The sequence below is a fragment of the Pyxicephalus adspersus genome, chromosome 3, assembly GCF_032062135.1.
Source record: "Pyxicephalus adspersus chromosome 3, UCB_Pads_2.0, whole genome shotgun sequence".
Lineage (NCBI taxonomy): Eukaryota > Metazoa > Chordata > Amphibia > Anura > Pyxicephalidae > Pyxicephalus > Pyxicephalus adspersus.
The window spans coordinates 71,659,044-71,672,376 of NC_092860.1; positions in this window are offsets into that span (position 1 = coordinate 71,659,044).

A 13,333-nucleotide genomic window follows, 5' to 3' on the forward strand; every position below is an offset into this window, starting at 1 on the left:
TCATTATGATTAGTTTAAAATTAGCTATTACAAAATAAATATATTTTAAGGAATAGATAAGATAAGATATCTTCCCAAAGGTGGGAAATGTATGATATCACTCCTAACTCTCTCCTTTCAATTGCCCTGCGTTGGAGTAAACCACAATCTGGCAAGTCCTGGGCATCGAATATTGTCCGATGCCCAACTGAAGGACGGGGGTATGAGTCTTGCCAGATGTAGTTCTGGCATATTTCATCCTTAGTGCCCGTGTAGTATATGCGTCTATACGTCTTTGTCTCTCCATAATTCTGGGAAACATATTGTAACATCTAATCCCTAAACATAACTAAACAACTATATTATGACTACATATAATTGAATATCTACATACATAATTCCATGTTCGTATATACATTTATATAGGAGACACACAAATCATCAAAACATACATATACAAACAAAGGGTGTACGCAGATTTGATTGATTATAAAAAGGGTTTAAATGATTAGACATGGTTAAGAACTGGTGGTTTTGTGGCATTTAACAGGTAAATCCAACAGATTTCCTTTTGTAATAGACTTACAAGGATACAGGATAGCTAGTGGGTGTTAACATTTACCTGTTTCTATGGTGTAAATATAACATAAACATAATATTGGAATCTGTGTTGGTAATTGTTGGGGAGTTTTGTGGTTTCCTGTTCATTAATTGCACTGAGAACATTTTTCACATCTAAATGTTTCTTGCGTTGCTTTTTGTGTGTCCCTGGGTCTTTCAAGAATGGGGACATTCTGAAGGTGATGCTAAGCTTAGGGTACAAGAATTTAGAGGTGCTTGGATCCCCCATAAGGATGTGCCAAAGTTTGGATCGCAAGCTAACTATTTCCTTATGTTGTTTGTTAAATGGTGTAATGATCCTTGTGAGTCCAGCCTTTTGTTGTTTGTTCTGAAAAAGTAGGTCTTGTCGATTTAAGGATTTAGCTTTTTGATTGACTTTTTTCAGCATGTTTTTACTATAACCTCTATGGAGTAAGATATTGGCTGAAGAGAATGCTCTGTTTAAATCAACAAATATCCATCGCCAGTTAAAACTAATTAGTTGTTTTAACTATTTGAATATACTAATTGTATTCTTTATTGATGTTATTGCTTGTAGTAACTTTCTCCAATGTTCCTGAATAGGCAGACTTGATCTGCGTTGAAAGTTGTCTGTACCTTTAAACAAACCGGAAAACCAAATAATTGATTTAAATGTATCTAGAGATAATGTTATAATAGATAGGGCTCTCGGATGCTTGAGAAGCTCTATTTGCTGTACTAAACTCATCATGTATTACGCAACAACTAAAATGTTATTATGTTTTTTTTATATTTATACATTTTTTATTATTTTTATAAAAGAGGCATTACCAAAACAAACAGATTCAGTGCAGCAGAAAAAAAAATGTGCAAAACCAACAATTACACAACTTAAAGGCACAGTAGTACACTCAATATTGCCCAGCAATTAATGTATACAAACAAAGGATAACACAAAAACAAAAAATGGAAGAATCGTTTCAAAACAAAGAAAACTCTTCGTAAATTCTCTTACAGTACAATAGGTGGGTCATTAGCCAACAATCTATACACATACCAAGAAGTTTGGTCAAAAGTTGATATAATACGCTTTCTGGTCTCCTGAGGTAATATACCTATATATGATTCCCACAATTCAAAGAAGGATTGAACTTTTGAATCCTTGCTGATTCGAGTCTCCACCCAGTCCATTCGAAAAACATGCCTAAGTTTTTCTAAAAATAAATTCAAAGTGGGAGGAACGTAAGTAATCCACTTTTGCAGTATCGCCTTTTTGGCAACCATTGATATAATCGTAAGAAGTCTACAACACCCTCTAGCTATCCAAACTTGGTCCGATAAAACTCCAAAAAAAGCCATCGTTGGGGATAAAGGGAGAAAAGTTACCAAATGCCTCAATACAAACTGAACCACTAGCCTCCAAAATCTTTTGAATAGAGGACAGCCCCAAAATATATGGTAGGAATCTGCTTTAGCCGCACCACATTTTAGACATTTCGGGCATTCACTTAAACCTATCTGAACTGAGCGGTGGGGAGAAATATACTCTATGCGCCATGGAAAAATTTAAAAACCAACTCTCTATAAATATAGGAGGTAATTGCTCTCCAGGCTCTACGGAAAGCATAAAAAAATCTCTGTTGGGAGTCCTAGATGGAAGAGATATGCTCCACCTGCTTAGACTCGTATGCCTTTCCTCATAATTCAAAATTGGTTTATAATTAACATAGACCTCAGCTATCACCCTCTTTTCTGGGTTTGGTCTGAACAGCATTTTATCTAGTGGGTTGGACCAGTCTTTATCAGAGAGCCTTCGCAACATAGCAGAAACATATGAACAGGTCTGGTGGTATATAAGAATTTCCTTTTCTATAAACGGGTACAAGGATACTGTGGCGGCATGCAAAATAGGTTTTTGGTCAGTCCATTAACAAAAGATCGGACCAACAGTTGTCGAATTACCTGCTTCTCCTTGTTCTACCTCGGAGTCCCAATGTAAAATCCAGATTGTGGGCTAATGGAAGGTGCAGGAAAGAATGGCTGTTCAATTGAAAATGGTGTCTAATTTTATGCCAAATCTGCCAATTGGAATTCAAAAGTGGGTTTGACACCACCTCCATTGGGAGCAGTTCCCTATACATATGCAATATGTATGTTAGAGAACAAGCTGGAACCATTTGTTGCTCCAAACCTGTATGCATATAAACACTAGTTGAGTGGAGCCAAGCTAAGATATCTGGTTTCTTACGGATTGGTGCATAATATGCATACTTAGACGAGCCCTCTTGCCCCCCCAAACAAATGAATGAAACATTTTATAAAGCTCCTTCAGATCTTGCTGGCGGAGCAAAAGCGGTAGCATTTGAATCGTGTAAAGAAGCTTAGGGAATAGTCTCATCTTAATTAAACTCACTCTCCCCAAATAAGAAAGAGTAAATGAAGACCATTTATGTAATTGAATTTTGATAACAGTCCACAGAAGCTTAAAATTAGACCTGTATAGGTTAGATTGTTTCTTTGTCTTTTGCACCCCCAAAAGGTTCATAGCAAGTTGTGGATCATCAAATAGCTTGTTTTCTCCATGATCTTCAGCCTGGCCGGGTAAAGCAAAACGTATGCCTTTTTCTGCTAGGGCAAGACATACAGGAACGAAATGTTTACCTCTCTATGCTACTGTAGGTGAAAAATCCTGAAACAATAAAATTTTATCTTCACCCATTTTCAGATATCTCGTGGTATGCCGATGGTAATGCTTCCTTATCCATTGCATTGAAAAATTTTGCAATCACAGGCCTGGGCCTCTGAGTTTGTATGAATCTCTCTGGGCCCACTTGATTAACACCCTCCAAGGCCCACAGGGTAAGAGGTGTGAGATTGAGGGCCAGAATTTGATCAGATCTTGGCCATTCCAATTTTCAGGAACTCTAATAATACGGAGACTGGAACGCCTATTTTTTTTTTCCAGGTCTTCCACTTTTTCCTCTAATGAGGAAATCAGGGTTGTTTGGGGGGTAAGTTTACCCTGTGTCTCCAGTGCCTGGTCTTCCAAACCACTTACCCTATGCTCCAGTTCCACAATACGTGCAGTATTAGAAGAAATAGATGTTAATTCTGTTTCAAATGTATTCTTGAGAGTGCTGTATTTTTATCAAAGTAGGGTGTGAGAAACGTAATCCTGCTGTAGGATTTGATACCGATGAGGATAGTGAGGCCTCTAAATGAGAGGCAGGTAAATCTTGAGAATTCTGCGTGGGGATTAATTCAGGAGAAGGTGGGGAGAACGATAAGGAGGTCACACTGGATTTCTGCTGCTTGCGGGGGATTCCGGATGAATGTCTCCCCACATACCTATAGTGGTACTTTTGTTAGAAGAATGTATATGATCCAATAAAGAGATCTAAGGTGGATATTAGGAAAAAGAAGGTATTTCTTGCTCAGCACTGTGTTAACAGCTTACAGTGGGGATACAGCTTCAGGTGGTTGAGATGGGAATGCCAGGTAATAAATTGATTCAGTCTGGGATTTAAAGTGGAGGGGGGATGACCATCACTCACCTCTCCAGTTGCTTCCAGGTCCCCAGGGAAATACTTGTATTGTAGGCTTTGAGTGGTAAAACTACCACTGCTTTTTTCCATCCTAGCAAGGTCCTGATGGCGTGATATAAGCTGCACAATGCAGCGGACTGGCCAGGATGGCGCCTGCCTTGTGGTTGGCGGCATGTTTCTGGAGCTCCAACTCAGGGCGTGTAGCGGGCAGCGATCTCCTCCAGCATGATCACTCCCGCAGCTGCTCATCCCCTGGGAGTCGCAGGTACTCTACCGAGCCTTAAAAGAGCCGGCAGAGCAGCACAACTGAACAGGTTTGTAGGATCCCTGGGGAGCCGAGCTAAAGCGCGTCTGCCTCGTTCGGCTCCACCCCCGGAAGTCTTAATATGATGTTTTATTGATTTGATTGATCATGGTTTATTCATTGAGGCCAAGCTTAAAGTCCCCAAAAAAGAATCAAACTTGGCTCGCAGCTAATGTTAAAAAGGCCAAAAAGAATAAGAAAGGGGCATTCCAACATAATAAAAATGAAAGATCACCTTCATCATTTTAAAACTTTAAAAAATATAACAAAAGATCGCAAAAGGCAAACCCCAAATTTTTTTTTAAAATACATTAACCGCAAAAAGAACAGATCTAAGCATGTAGGCCGCTAATGGGATGTCTCTCTTTTTTTCTTAGCTCTGTGTACGCAAAGGAAAATGGCAGAGCTCAAGTTCAAAATGGAAAAAGCAATGGTATAGCCTTAAATGAACCACAGAGGCTCAAAATAGATTTGATTGAGCAAAAGTGTGATAAAAAGGTTGGTAAAACACCAGGACCTGATGAATTACATCCACTTGATCTGAAAGAGCTGAGCTCAGTTATTTCAAAGCCTTTTTTTAATTTGAGACACTCTAACTAATCACTGGCATGCTACCAATGAATTGGTGTAAGGCAAATGTGGTTCATTTAAATTAAAAACAAAGTCATTACTAAGTATCGACAGACTGGTAAGTTTAACTTCTTTAGTTGGAAAGATCTTAGAGAGTTTGAAGAACCACATTGAAGATTTTCTGCTGGACAATAATATTATTAGTGATAGCATGGATTCAAGAAAGACAGAAGTTATCCAACAAATTTAGTCTCTTTTTTTCAGGAAGTAAGTAAACAGGTAGACAGTGGAATATCAGTTGATATAGTGTACTTGGACTTTGCTAAAACATTTGACACTGTACCCCACAGACAGTAATTATGCAAGTTAGGGGTTGATAGGTTTAGAAAAGTCAATCTGTAAATGGATAGGGAACTGGCTTAAAGACCACATCCAGAGAGTTGTAATTAATGATTCATACTCTGAATGCTCCAAGGTTATTAGTGGTGTACCCCAGGGTTCAGTGTTGGGACCTTTACGGTTAAACATCTTTATAAACTATTTAGAGTTTGGAAATAAAAGTACCATTTCTGTGTTTGCAGATGACACCAAACTATGAAATGGAATAAGGTCCATTCAGGATGTCCATAATCTACAGGCAGACCAGGATGCAGTCAAGTGGAAAATAACATTTAATATTGATAAATATAAAGTTGCACTTGGGAGCTAATAACGTGCATGGAAAGGATCTGGGTGTTTTAGTAGGTCATAGACTTAATAGCATGCAATACTAAGCTGCAATATCTGAAGGAAGCAAAGCACTTTCTTGTATTAAAAGAGGAATAGACTGCAGAGATTGAGATATAATCCTCTACAAAGCATTGGACAGACCTCTATGAGGAGAGAATAGCTGAACTCAATCTATTCGTCCTTGAGAAGAGACGTTTAAGGGGTCACAGGATCATCCTATATAAATAGATCATATAGAGCAGTGGTGCGCAACTTTTTTTTAATCTGGGGGCCGATGTTGACATTGGGATAAAATTTGCATGCCACAATGCAAACAAACATTAAAATGTATGTTAAAAACTATAAAAGTTTCTAGTTACCTAGTTTGTAGTTTTCTAGTTACTATGTGTTTCTAGTTACCGTATCATACATACACCAAATAAAGGAGATGACAAATCAAGAATCTCTGCAATGGATACTTCCATAGAAGTGCAATTCATGTGACAGATAGCCAAACTGTACATGTTGTTACTACTACATCTTCTGGGCCCTACATCTTCCTGTTCCTGAGAAATTAGCGTTCTCAGAAGGTAAGTGGCTGGCTATGTGTGACAGGGTAGCACGGTATGATAGGTATAGTTTTTCTCACCTTGGTATGGCGCTGCAGCAACAACATTTTAGGTGGGGTTAGTCCCCCACTTATCCTACATTTTATTATACTTACACCTCCACTTTCAGAAGAAATTTAGATTCAAATAACATAAGGGGACATTTATATGTGACAGGGCACCATGGTATGGTAGGAGTGATAAAACTTTAGTGTGTGTGGGGGGGTAGACACAAGAGTCCCCAACTTACTTTGAATTTCTCTTTCTCTACTGTTAAAGAGAAATTAGGGTTCACAAAAGGTAAGTGGCCAGATATGAGTTAGAGAGTAGCAGGGTATAGTTTTTCGCATCTGTAGTGACAAACTTTTAAGGAGAGTTAGGCATAAACGTCCTACACTTGCGGTCATTTTTCTCTTTTCTTACAGAGTAATTGGGATGCATAGAGAGTAAGCGGTTAGCTATGTGTGAAAAGGTAGCATGATATGATGGGTATAACTTTTTATTAGGGAGGGGGTTGCTTCTCTAGCATATCTCTGACGTCTTTCCTCCTTGGCATTGTGTTAACACACATTTGAATGCTCCAGACAAGCAAACTGCTTCGAATAATTAGTCAAGTGCATCTGATTAGCAGCACCTGGCTACTACCTAATTTCTATGCAAGTAGTAAGAGTGTACTTTATTTTTCACACACTGCTTCTGCATTTTGACCTATTCTTTGTTAAACAGCTATTGCTACATTGTAATGTGTAATTTCATGTTGTTGATCTGAGGTTGTATTGACCCAATTTCAAGACGGGCTAAGAATCAGATTTTTTAATAATTCTTTATATTCAAAACCTCATAACCTAATACTTTCTTTTTCTCACGACTGTAAAAAAATAAATTGGTAGGAGTCAGGTACTTTGAAAAACTTTAGCTTCTTAAATTCCTCCTAATAATTATTCTTATAAATGACATTTAGGACAGGTGTGAAGTGTGATCTGATTTCTATAATGCAGGCAACATATTGCTGGAAGTTTGTGATACATTTATTTAATAGGTTTAAAAGCAATGTATTTAATAAGTTTAAAAGCAATTATTTTGTATTTGTTTTGTTTAGTTAGCTTTGTTTAGCCTAAACCACTTGGGGGAAGAACATCTGTGAACTTATAAGCTTCTTTTCATGTGATTTGATTATGCTTACATTTTTCTAGAATGTGGAATATAATTGAAAACTGACCCTTGAAAACATAGTCAGTAGCACAATGAGTAATTCAAAGAGAATGCTATATCTTTTATCTGTGTTTTTTTGCAATGTGTTTTAAAAAGCAATGGCTTTCTGACACAGCTCCCTAATTGTTGTGATGTGACTCAGAGTTAGGCTGCAATTGTTCCACACTGTCTTCTTAGAACTGAGCCCCATTTTAGTTTTAAAAGCTTTTACTTAGATATATGAGGTATAGTAGACCTCAGCTGTTTAAGAGCTTTCTTTAGGACGCACAATTGAATCCTGTCATGACGGAAGCCACATCTTCAGCACTTGATGCTAAGGTCAAGAGCTGATAAGATGTGAAACTTTGACGTGGCCACTACAGTGATGCTCAACCAGGTTGTGCTTCTGGTGGTTGCCTGATATATAAATAATGAGGCATATTGATTATAAACACAGACGAACCAGAATTAAAAGTGCAAAATGTCTGCTTTTGACAAAAAGAAGATTGCCTGTAATTTTAAACCATCAAGAACTACAAAAGATAGATTCAATCCTGTAATGACTCCAGAGAACATTCCACAGTTTACCATTCCACCTTTTACCGTACTGGAAAATAAACGTGTCTTCAGGACCATGAAATCTACCTTGTGGAAGTCTAGTCTTTGGCATATTAAGGGTGAAGAAACTTTGGAAGAGAAGGCCAAACAATCATTTTCTTTAAGCTTCGAAGATCTTTCAGATCCTGTCTCCGGAGCAGCAATGTCACTCCCTCATCTAGCAAAAACCACAACTCCTTATGGATTTCCCACGCTTGCGGAGAGCCCACATGTACCAAATGAGGAAGCTGTTTTCTTTCAGATGAGGACATCAAGAAGCTTGCAGAATAACTTGATTTCAAATACTGGATGTACAGGATATGGTGCTCCATGTCGAGATACTGTAGTACAGCCAACAAATGGACATTCTAGCTTGAAGAGGTTTCTCCCAGTTCGGAAGACTGTTTTTAGTAGACAAAGTTCCTTACCAGTCATCCACAATGTCAGCAATGTCAAGGCATCAGTAGAAGATAAAAAAACTTTAACATTTTCTCAAAGAAGTAACTCATTTCCAAAGATCATCACAGAACATTTTTCAAATAATCTTTTACAGTCTGCTATTAAAAAGCATTTTTTGAAAAAGAATCAGAATTCATGTTTTAAACCTGCTAAAAGTGATGAGTATTAGTCTTCCTGAAAATTTCCTCTATGAAAGATGTCAATGGCATTGTAACAACTAGGTAAATGATAATTTGAGAAATTTTGAGAATAATCTATTTTAATATGCAGCTGTTCAATGCCTTAATTGTAAACTTTTCAATGTAAGCAAAACAAAAGTAATGGTAAAAATGTTTAATATTGTGTTTTGTAATGCATTTTTTTTTTTAAAACTGTTTTTATTGTCATTTATACATATACATATACAACTATACAACTATAACGAGAAGGAGGGGGGGATAAGACAAACAGGGGGAATGGAACGGGAACACTCAGAATTTTAGCATTATTGATATCATAATGTTAACATCAAATGAGCATACAGTCATCCAGATATATTGGTCATATACCATGTAGAGTATTTGAACATTTCGTAATGCATTTTTTGTAATATTGTCTGTTTCTTCCTAAATGGTTCATTCATGGTAACAAGTACCAAAAATAAGATAATATCTTTCTGTAAAGATGTAAAAATGTATGAGCTTTAAACCATCATACACACAAAGTACACTCCAATTATTGATCATTTAAATTAGAAACAAAAAAATGAATGACTATTATTCGAAACAAATGTGTTGTTAACTATGTTGTTAGGCAAATATATTGTAAGGAGATAAAAGTGATTTGCACACCAGTGACTTTTTGTATTGATGTTTGCAGGCTTAATAATTAAAACAAATCCTTTACTTTAAATCATGACTATCACACATTTTTTTGCTGATGTGTAAGATATAACATTGATGGGGTGTTTTTAACTTTGTTAAAAGGTGTGAAGTTAAATGTGCTTTTTTGTAACCTTTACACTGCATGTAGGAAACTAAAAAGCAGACTTCTCTGATGTAGTTTTCTGTACAACAGAATGCAGTAAAATATTTAATGGCAGTTCTGGGCATGTAACAGTACCAAAAGCAAACTTTATATGCGCAAACTCACCTAAAATTATAACTACCCCTCCCAGTTACTTCAACCTAACATTACACTTTGCCTGACATTAAAACAACCTTTAATATTTATCTTAACAATCAGTCATGACATCATGATTCCTCTTTATCTTCTTCCTCTAACCTAAATACTGCAAAGAGCAACACCAACACATATGATGACCCTGGGTGTTATTATCTCAGAAGAAGAGCAGTTCTGGAGCTTGGAGCAATGCTGGAGCCTAGGGGGAAAGGGTACTACCCGATTATTATATATTTCTTTATACACACCTAAACAATATGCAATATTCTTTACCTTTATATGTGAACTATAGTGTCATTGGAGACCACTGAGTCTGACTAATCTAGAGGAAAAATAGGGAAAAACTGTTTGATTTGAAACCAGGACAGTCTAAAGATACATTTTTGAAAGTTTAAATACATCTTTTTAGTATTTGTTATGATTATGCTCAACATCTTTGCAAGCATTTACTGTAAAATATTATGATCTGTTGCCCAATTTCCAGTCTTCTCTAGTTTATTACAAAGTATAATATGCTTTCACATTTCAAAAGTTGCAGAACCCAAATTCTTGTTATTAAATATTACTTACTAGAAAGTTCACCTTCACTAACAGAGCGCTTTTAGTTATTATAATAAATTTTAAAAGGAACTAAATAGTATTAGCAATGCCATGTCCCATACAATCAATCGCTAAAATTGTCTGATATTGTATCCAAGATTCTTTTCTGTACTCAGTTTGCCAATATTTTATTGACATTTAATAAAATTTACAGCATTTTCAATACAAAATACAATCCAGGTGATGGTTGCAGATTATTTGGTGCTGCATCCCTCCTTTTGAAAGTTAGCATACAAAAACAACAAATAATTTGATTTTTTGGCACCCAAATTTATTACAATTGAACACAGGTTACACATTATAAACACCTAATCCCAGTGGAGGTATAAGAATTTATTTATTTAATAATCTTCACCACATAAGCATGTTACCTTTGATTACATTTATGAGGCAAGAGTTTGAATAAAATTAGATCTCAGTTTCTTATGAAGCAAAATAAACTTTAACACAATTCACTAAAAAGTGTCATGATCCATGCCATAAATATTATCAGTACATCCATATGTGCCATAATCTTCCCATATACAAATGTATTATACATAAATAAATAAATGCCATCTGCCCATATACAAATGTATTCTTCATAATGAAATACCATGCTCCATATCAAACAAATCATAATACATCTGTGAATCTCAAGATCCTACCATAAACAAGTGTAAAAGTGAATACTTCATTACTTCAATCCTTAATAATTACTAAAGTACTTAATTATATTTAATAATGTCCTTATGATAATGGTAATCATTTCTCTTTTACCTCAAAGGTGTTTTATCCCAAATTTAATTTCCTTAATCACTAGAGCCATGTGCAATATTACCAAATAATAACGTTTATACTTTTTATCCACATTTTATATTCATTTACCCAATAATATTAAACATTTGCTCAAGAATGTATATACCTTCTATTCAATGTGTATATTCCTATACAATCTTTTTATAATCTAAATGTGCTCTATTGTAAATTACTTTGCCAATTCCTTCTCACAGATTAGATCCCTTTAGAAATATGAATATAACTCATCAACAGATTTATCTATTTTATCTGGTCTGTATGGCCATCCCACTTTGTGCACCTTGATGTTTGTTTCCGTGTAAATGCATCAGAAACATGTGGAACGCCCAGATTACCAATGGCTCGCAGTCTCTTTCCACCAGACTTCACAGGGCGTGAAGCCAGTATTGTGCATGTTCCAACAGAGCAATGTGCTCGGAACACAAGTCCATCACATCTCCTGGGCAAAGCCAGGTGACTCTAGCTGAGTGGATTACAGAGCAGGCAGGTAACAATAGACTATATTAGTCTATTCTTGTCCATACACTCAGTGGTAATTGTTTCAACACTCTAGCATGATCTGAACTCTGGTAAATACATTCTGTGGTTATTAATATTTGATTATATAATTAATAATGATTCAATTTATGTGAATACTGTAATGAATGATATTTATAAATAAATAACTAAAAACCCATAGCGTATCAAACTACCCATATGAAGGTGCTTCCAAAATTCACAAAATATCTTTGCCCAGCCTTGTGCACTGGTCCCCCTGCCTTTGCCCTGTGTTCCATTCTTCCTCCCGGTCCTCTGTCTGTCCCATCTCAGATCCCATCTTTTGACACTTAAAGAGGAAATAAACCCAAAAATGACCTTTTCCTTTTTTATGAATGTTATTGCATAATTTTCCACAAGGTGGCAGTAGAAGTCTGATTTTATGTTATGTCTATAGAACATCTAATCAAATAGAAAATCGTCTTTCGTCTAGAGCCGCTATACCTGGTATTAATGATAGATAGTTAGAATTCTCAATTTCACACATTATGGCCTGATGTAATAAAGCTCTCCAAGGCTGGAGAGAATACACTTTCATCAGTGAAGCTGGGTGATCCAGCAAACCTGGAATGGATCTGGTCCAGTATTTAAAACATTTGCTAGCAAATAGCAAATGACTTTGAAGGAATGTATTCCAGGTTTGCAGGGAGTGATCAACAGTGTCAAAAGCGGAAGAAAGATCAAGGAGAAGGAGCAGGGAAAAGTTGCCTTGAGACTTAGCTCTGATGAGGTCATTGGAAACAATGTGGCAAACTGAAGTCCAAGAGAAGCAGTCCAATAATATGGGTTCAGGTGAGGCTTGTAAACTTGTTCCAGGAGTGAAGGTTGAGGATTCAGTCAGAGATGGTTTGATGAAATACCAGCTTAGAATGGTAGCAGCAGAGGATGTGCTGGAGTCCAGGTGGATAAATCAGTCCAAAGGCAGGAGGTAGAAGTTGTAGTGTAAAATAGTATGTCCAAATCTGTTCCAATTCCTGTGTTACCTCCCTGGATTAATTCCCATTGCACTTATAATTTGGGCACTTGAGATTTGGGCACGTGACCAGGGTCCCAATGTGACCTTGCCTGTTGTTTAAATAGAAGTGCTTTGGGTTCTGATTAAGGATGGACCCTATTGATTCTGGGGAAATAAGCAGAGACCCACACACTATTTACAACATTTGTTTCTAGTTCCTGTAACATGAGGTATTGGTAGCGGGGACAGGCACAGTGCAAAACAAGTCTGGAGACACTCTTTGAGTTTCACCAACACTAATTTATTTAAGCTATATTTACAGGAAAACAGCAAAACAACCATAAATAAAGCTTTCCCCCTGATGGGCTACTAACTTCAATGTAAATTTGAGAAACCTTTCTTCCCATCCCCTCCCCAAACCTACCGTTTGTCCCCAAACAAAACAACACTGGCTTTACAGCAGCAAATACCTTTGGCAATGGGCACAGTCCACTCGTGGTTCCCAGAGCAGGACAGGGTGGACCAGCTCACTCATTTTATGAAGGCTGAGCACCCTTACGAGGAGGAATACCACAAATGAAGCAAAATACATTAGGGTCATTTAAACAACTTCTTCTTAAAGAACCCATATTTCTGTAAAAAAAAAAAAAAAAAGAAAATGTATGAATAAAAAGAAGGCAAATGCAAGTTTCATGAAAATAATGCTACATTTAATATATAAAATGCAAATCATTGGTGT